The sequence below is a fragment of the Leptodactylus fuscus genome, chromosome 3 (assembly GCF_031893055.1).
Source record: "Leptodactylus fuscus isolate aLepFus1 chromosome 3, aLepFus1.hap2, whole genome shotgun sequence".
Taxonomy (NCBI): Eukaryota; Metazoa; Chordata; class Amphibia; order Anura; family Leptodactylidae; genus Leptodactylus; species Leptodactylus fuscus.
In genome coordinates this window covers 167,977,628-167,985,141 of record NC_134267.1, presented here as the reverse complement: position 1 = coordinate 167,985,141, position 7,514 = coordinate 167,977,628, and positions in this window count along the sequence as shown.

The following is a 7,514-nucleotide window of genomic DNA, read 5'->3' as shown; positions in this document are numbered from 1 at the left end:
GACTTGTATCCTCTGTTATCTGAACATCACACTCCTGTGTCCACGTCTTTTCTTGAGCTGGATCAGTGTTCTGGAATGCTCTACCCTGGGCAATCAGGTTAATACCTGACTACAAAAAGAAAAAGGTCATTACCTTATTAAACTTTAAAAACCTACATAAACAAGATTTTTATGTTTGGTTTTGTGCAAACTTTGTGTTTAGTGCTTCAAACTATTTTATTTAAAGCATGTGTCTATGTGTAGCACCTTTTTTTCTGGCCTTTCAAGCATTTCTCCATAAAATTCTCTATAGAACTTCAAAAAATCCTGGAGAAAACACACAAAATATCAAAAAATAAACATGTATATAAAAGCTTAGTAACATTACATATTTAATGCATGGATTTAAAACCTATATTTTAATATTTTGCAAAATAGCAAAGAAAAACTTTCAACAAAGAGTCGGTTTTGTTTTACTAGTTAGAAGCAGAAATGACAAAAAAATAAAATAAAATAAAATACATTTTCATGAAAAATGGCCCATATTACTATACAGCCACTTTAGGATTTTCATAGCTCGCTCTTTTCAGAGAGTTTATTTTAGCTCCCAAATATCACAGCTGACTTCCTGAACATATTCAGTTTCCTATTGTTGTGATGAAACTCAACATATAAGCAGTTAGTTTTTATCCTGTGGGATTTTTACAGTCTACTCTCTGCAGCTGTAAGTACTCTTATGGGAGTTTAACAGCATATGCAAGTAACTTGGAAAAATCAAGAATAAAAAAGAAATAAACTTTGAAGGTTAAAATATTTTTAAACTTTAAAGTTTACTGATACTTTTCAACAAATGTTAGAGATTTTTAAGAAGAAAATGTGGGTTACTTAATGATACAATTTTACATTAAAGGGGTTGCCTATGCAAAAATGGACAACCCTTTTAAAGTTTAAATAAGCTGGGAACAGTGAACAAAATAAAAAAAATATATACTCCACTGTCCCTGTTGCTCCAATGTCCTACCACGCCTCTTGTTTCATCTGCTTCGGCATTTTGCTGAAGCCATTGATTGACCTCAGCAGTCAATCAGCGAAAGGTCTGAATGTCACCACCTATGACACGGGTCCTCTTCCTGAGGCCTCCTGAGGCTGCTGATTGGTCTCAGTGGTCACGTGATCACTGAGGCAAATCAGCAGCTTCAGCACAGTGCTGGAAGATACCCAGCAGATTAAATGAACTGGGACTGAAGGACAACAATGGAGCAACTGGGACAGGCATGTGTTTTTAGTTTTTTTTTTCAGTGCCCTCAATGTATTTAAAGTTTAGCCTGGACAACCCCTTTAAATTATTTTAAAAGTTGGGCGAATACAACTAGATTTCTTGAATGGTTTTGAAAACTAGATTAAAGCCCCACATGGCATAAACACTGCAGTTTGGCCGTGGCAGAAATGGAGAATCCTATCCACCTGCTGCAAAATATTTACTAATATAAAATGCTTATTCTCAAAGTGATAAAGTCAAAGCCATGTTTATGACTAATTGACCAATAATCCTGGGTAACTGTAGTCGTCCTAATTAATTAGGCTGAGTGCCAGAAGTAAGGAAATTACACCAGACACACTATGTTGGTATTAGTTCCTCTCTCACCCAAGAAGGAAATACTGATGCACTTTTATTAAACCAACGTGGGGTTAAATAGTAACAGAGAGAGGAAGAGAGATAACAACATCAGTTTTCATATTCATTCCTGATTGGTATGATACATCTCAATCAAACAGAAAAAGTTTAAGCAGTTCCATATATAGCCAGCTGCTCCTGGTCCTGCATGGTAACTTTGGGGAACTGTCTTCTGGCAGAAAGCCAAGCATATGTTTTTCTTGAACCCATCCTGGATGCAAACGCCATCTTATTATATAACATTATACCAGTTTCAAGCATAAGCATATCTAGCCCCTTCCCGATATGCGCCGTAATAGTATGGCACATGTCGGGTCTGTAACTATGGCGACCGCCCGGGAGCCGGGCGGCCGCCATAGCCGCCGGGTGTCTACTGCTTTAAGCAGTAGACAACCGGCTCTAATGCCTCCGATCGGTCCCCGGACCGATTGGAGGCATTAACCCCTCCGGCGCCGCGGTCAAAGGCGCCGGAGGCGCCATTTTCCCGGCGGCGCATGGGCGCCGCCATTTTGGCCAGGATCGCCAGCTCCTGGAGCATGCTCCAGGGCTGAGATCCCGTTGCCATGACAGCCGGGAGCCTTGTACAGGCTCCCAGGCTTGTCTGCAAATCCTCTCTTTTGCAGGCTGGTCTATGCAGCCTGCAAAAGAAAGGGTGCTTTTTTACAATGCATTGCAATGCATTAGCATTGTAATGCATTGCATTAGTGATCAGACCCCCTGGGGTTCAACACCCCTAGGGGGTCTAATAAATGCAAAAAAAAAAAAAAAAAAAAAAAAAGTTAAAAAAAATATAAAAAATATAAAAAGAATTAAAAGTTCAAATCACCCCCCTTTCCCTAGAACACATATAAAAGTAGTTAAAAACTGTGAAACATATACATGTTAGGTATCCCCGCGTCCGAAATCGCCTACTCTACAAATCTATAAAAATATTTTTCCTGTTCGGTAAACGCCGTAGTGGGAAAAATAGTCGAAAGTGCCAAACTGCCATTTTTTCACTGTTTTGATTCTGATAAAAATTTGAATAAAAAGTGATCAAAGCAATAACATTTCTCGAAAATGGTAGAACTAAAAATTACACCCAGCCCTGCAAAAAAAAGACGCTCTATGAATAAAAAGTGATCAAAGCAATAACATTTCTCGAAAATGGTAGAACTAAAAATTACACCCAGCCCTGCAAAAAAAAGACGCTCTATGCATCCCCGTACACTTACGTATAAAAAAGTTACGCCCGTCGGAATATGGCGACTTTTAGAAAAAAAAATTTTTAACACAGTTTTGGAATTTTTTTTAGGGGTCAAAATGTAAATAAAAGCATATAAATTTGGTATCTCTGGAACCGTACCGAAACACAGAATATAGGGGACATGTCATTTTGGCTGCACAGTGAACGCCGTAAAACCAAAGCCCGTAAGAAAGTCGCAGAAATGCATTTTTTCTTCAAATCCACCCCATTTTGAATTTTTTTCCTGCTTCCCAGTACATTATATAGAATAATTAATGGTAGCATCATGAAGAAAAATTTGTCCCGCAAAAATTAAGACCTCATATGGCTCTGGGAGCGGAGAAATAAAAAAGTTATGGGGTTTAGAAGGAGGGGAGTCAAAAACGAAAAATGAAAATCAAAAAATGCCATCGGCGGGAAGGGGCTAGTAGAGATGAGCGAACAGTAAAATGTTCGAGATTCGATATTCGTTTCGAGTAGCCCTTCAATATTTGACTACTATTATACTCTATGGGGGGAAAATGCTCGTTTCAGGGGTAGGCAACGTTCAATCAAATTACACTTACCAAGTCCACGAGTGAGGGTCGGGCTGGATCCTCCGAGAAGTCTTCTCCGTGGAGCATCCCCATGGCGTCTTCTGGCTCTGAATTCATTCTGCCAGGCATCGGGCCTGGGCAGAGCCGACTGCGCATGCCCGCACTACAAGCGGACATGCGCAGTCAGCTCTGCCCAGGCCCAATACCTGGCAGAGTGAATGAAGAGCCGGAAGCCGTCGCGGGGAAGCTGCACGGAGAAGACTTCTAAAGGTAGGAGAAGAACCAGCATTTATTGGCCGACTGTATAGCATTTGGCCAATCAATGCTGGTTCTGCATCAAACTTTTCCATTCGAATAGCGAGTGGTACTCGATTGAGTATGAGTATTTCGAATACCGTAGTATTCGATCGAATACCTACTCGATCGAATACTACTCGCTCATCTCTAATATCGAGCATTCAGGTTTTAAGGGTAACAATGTTTTGTATACATTACATGTTTATAACCTTCACAAAAGTGGAAAGTATAACTTCATGAAATCACATGGTTTGATGTTTCCTCATCTTATATAAAAAATGTAAATTCTCAGACACCTAGCATTATGTCCTTTACACCCCCATTATTTCCCAAGACGAGCCTGATATCAGGAGCTGGAAGTAAATACTTCCAATTTTATTTTAAGAATACTCATCTCCAGCATGGCATATTGTGTGCCTATGGGCCCAATTATTTCTCATGATAATTTCCTATAGGCTAGCGTACAGAGCATGAAATAAACCTCATGTTTAGCTGAAAAAAAAAAATAAAATAAAATCTGGGCCATGCTAAGATTTTAGAATGGTCCAGTGAAGACTCATATACATTGGGCAGAAAAGACAGCCATTCAGAGGAGGAAATACAACACATTTTGTGCATTCATCAATCTCTCGATGTCAGAGATACATCTCTGTTATGATTTCCTTTTGCTTTGCTGCTCTTCAGCTAGGACTCTAATGAATGCTTTTAATCTCAGTGTCCTTTTGCCTCAGAGTTTTGTGACCTTCAGCTCCCAAGTCTCATTGCTTCATAAGTTTAAAGCTTTGAGTGTTCGGAAAGTACTTCTGGTACAATGAGTAAGTTAAAAACAACTTGGAACAGTCTCTTGAATCCCCACACTTTGGCCTTAGGGGTCACTAAAGTCCTAATAATACAATTTGTATAATTTTCTTCTGACCTCTTTGGTGCCCTGTAATGTTTTGTACATATTACCATGAAAATAGTAGATTTCTTGTAGAGCTGTGAAATCTTTTATATTGCTGAAGCAAATTGGCCAGATCTGCATTGGTATTTCTTGATTTCTGCCAATATTATTTGTTGTGACTTTGGGACTTAACAATTAATCATGGGGCTGCATATCAAAATTAGTAATGACCCCCCCCCCCCATACCATGACCACCCTAACTAGCACGATCAGAACTTGTAAAATGTGCAAGAATTTTGGTCTCCATTACACACAGAAATTCTGATCATAGTAATTTTATTGTACAGATAATTCACTCAGAGATGACATAGTACTGGGATAATTCACAAAGCATTGTCACAGTATCAGAATGATGCAAATGGTGACATCATAGTCTATAAACATGTACATACATCACAAACACATTGATTTCACAGTACAGGGATATTAAAGGGGTATTCCCAACTCACCCGTTCACCATCTTGCATGCTGTGAGCTCTGTTTACTTCCTGGTTTTCTTGGTACATTGGTGGGCAGAGTTTCACTTGCTGTCTCACAGGCAAAGCCAGCTCTGCTATTTCTCTTCATAGCAGTACATGTTTGCAGTCAGAAATGATGGATGATTGTAAATAAATTAGCACAGTATCACTGGAAGATGCACAATATGAAGCTGATGTAACAGAGCTGGATTTGATAGGTGATGAGAATCCCAAATTTACATGCTACAGGATCAAGAGTCAGCTTGCAATAAACTCAGTTTTAGGTCTGTGTTTACATACAGAGGTAACTCCCTGTCTCACCCCTTATCAGCAAAATTCAATTAGCCGACCTGATAACTGGAAGAACGGGAGATAAACGGCTCAGAAATACAAGCTGCTCCCGAGTCCCGGGCACTCAGCTCCCCCTCCCCTATCTGAGAGCAGGGAGCTACATCACTTGTCCTGGGTGGAGAGATAAGACCATCCCCAGGTCATGGTTATGGAAACGCAGTGTAAACAATGAAGTGAATAATCTCAGATAGTAGCCAAACAAAGCAGTTTTGATGAAGCAATGTATTTAGGAAAATTCTTAAATCCACATAAGCTGGCAGTATAAATAGGATACTTGAGATGGAACAACCCCTTTAAGCAATGTAATGTCACACTATAGGGATAATACATGCAGTGATGTCACATTATAGGGATAACACACACAGAAAGATAACTGTGTATGCTGTGACATCACAGCATGTGAACTAAGTAATAATGATGTCACATGCAGGCATTATGATATCTCAATAAAGTAATGAAGACACATTCAGTTTTCCAAATCCATAGTTATCATGAATTACACCTTAGGTTTCAGTGGAAATTGGCCACCAGATGTTATGTCTGCAACTCTGGTAGTTATACCCAAGCTGTGATGTTTTTGTCTAAACCGGCATATTGTCAAATGTTCAAATAGTACTTAAATATTTGCTTAAGGCTCTGATTGTCATTACATCAGTACATCAGTAATAAATGGGCCAAAATTCTGGCGCATGGTTCTATTAAATCTACCTTAAAGGGGTTGTCCAACGTCGCATACTCACCAGTCTTCGTTTCTTTGAAATCTTCTGTCTTCCAGATTTGTTTCGTCATTGGTGGGCGGGGTCACATATTCAAAGCCAAGCGGCGAGATGCCGCCGGCCCTGCGTGCGCGCTCATAGACCAGTCTAGCCTTCACAATGCAAATACAGACCTGACAGGGTGCCGGGTCTGTATTCGCATTGTGAAGGCTAGACTGGTGTATGAGTGTGCACGCAGGGCCGGTGGCATCTCGCCGCTTGGCTTTGCATATGTGACCCCGGAGCGGAGCGGAATAACAGCATCGCTTCTGCCGCTGCTGGCTTCATGCAGGGCAGAAGCATAGCGATGTTGCTGGCTTCACCTGTGCCGGCGTCTAACTGTCCCCGGCATCCGCCTCTCTAATACAGCAGATGCCGGGGAGTGTTAGACGCCGGCACAGGTGAAGCCAGCAACATCGCTATGCTTCTGCCCTGCATGAAGCCAGCAGCGGCAGAAGCGATGCTGTTATTCCGCTCCTCCGCCCCCCCCCCCCCCCTGGAATAGCAGCATCGCTTCTTCCGCTGCTTGCTTCATGCAGGGCAGAAGCATAGAGATGTTGCTGGCTTCACCTGTGCCGGAGTCTAACCCTGTGCCAGCGTCTAACCCTGCATTGGCGGCCCCTTCCCCCAAAGGGTAAACTACCCACCCCCCAGGCTCGCTCCCGTGCACTTAGCCCCTCCTCCCTCCCCCTGAGAGCAGGCAGATACATCACTTGATTCAGGAGCAGCTAGGTCAGGGCTGTGGCCACAAAAAAATGAATAAAGTAAGATAGTGGACAAACAAAGCAGTTTTGCTGAAGCAATGTATTTAGAAAAAGTCTTACATTCACATTAACAAGCAGTATAGAGAGGATCCTTGTGACGGGACAACCCCTTTAATGACTTAACTTGAAAGAGAAAACCCTCACTTAAAGGTATTGACTTTTTTAAGTATTAAAGGGCTTATCCTCAGGATAATCCATAAATACTGGATTAGTATGGGGCTGACACTCAACCCCAGAAATGGTCAGTTGTGTGGAGCCACTTCCAGCGCCAGTCCTGTACACAATATGGGGCTGGAAGCTGAAAGTTCTGCCCACTATATAGTGGTCGGGCGCCTTCACTGTAGCTCAGCTCAGACTCACTTCAATGGGACCTGAGCTGCAGTGAAGGTGCCCGGCCGCTAGACAATGGACAGAGCTTTCTGCTTTTGGCCCATATTGTGCACAGAATAGATGCCAGAAGTGGCTAGGTGTAAGCCCCCTATCAATCAGGTATTTATGGGCTAACCTGAGGCTGTTCTTCAGTTTATAGAT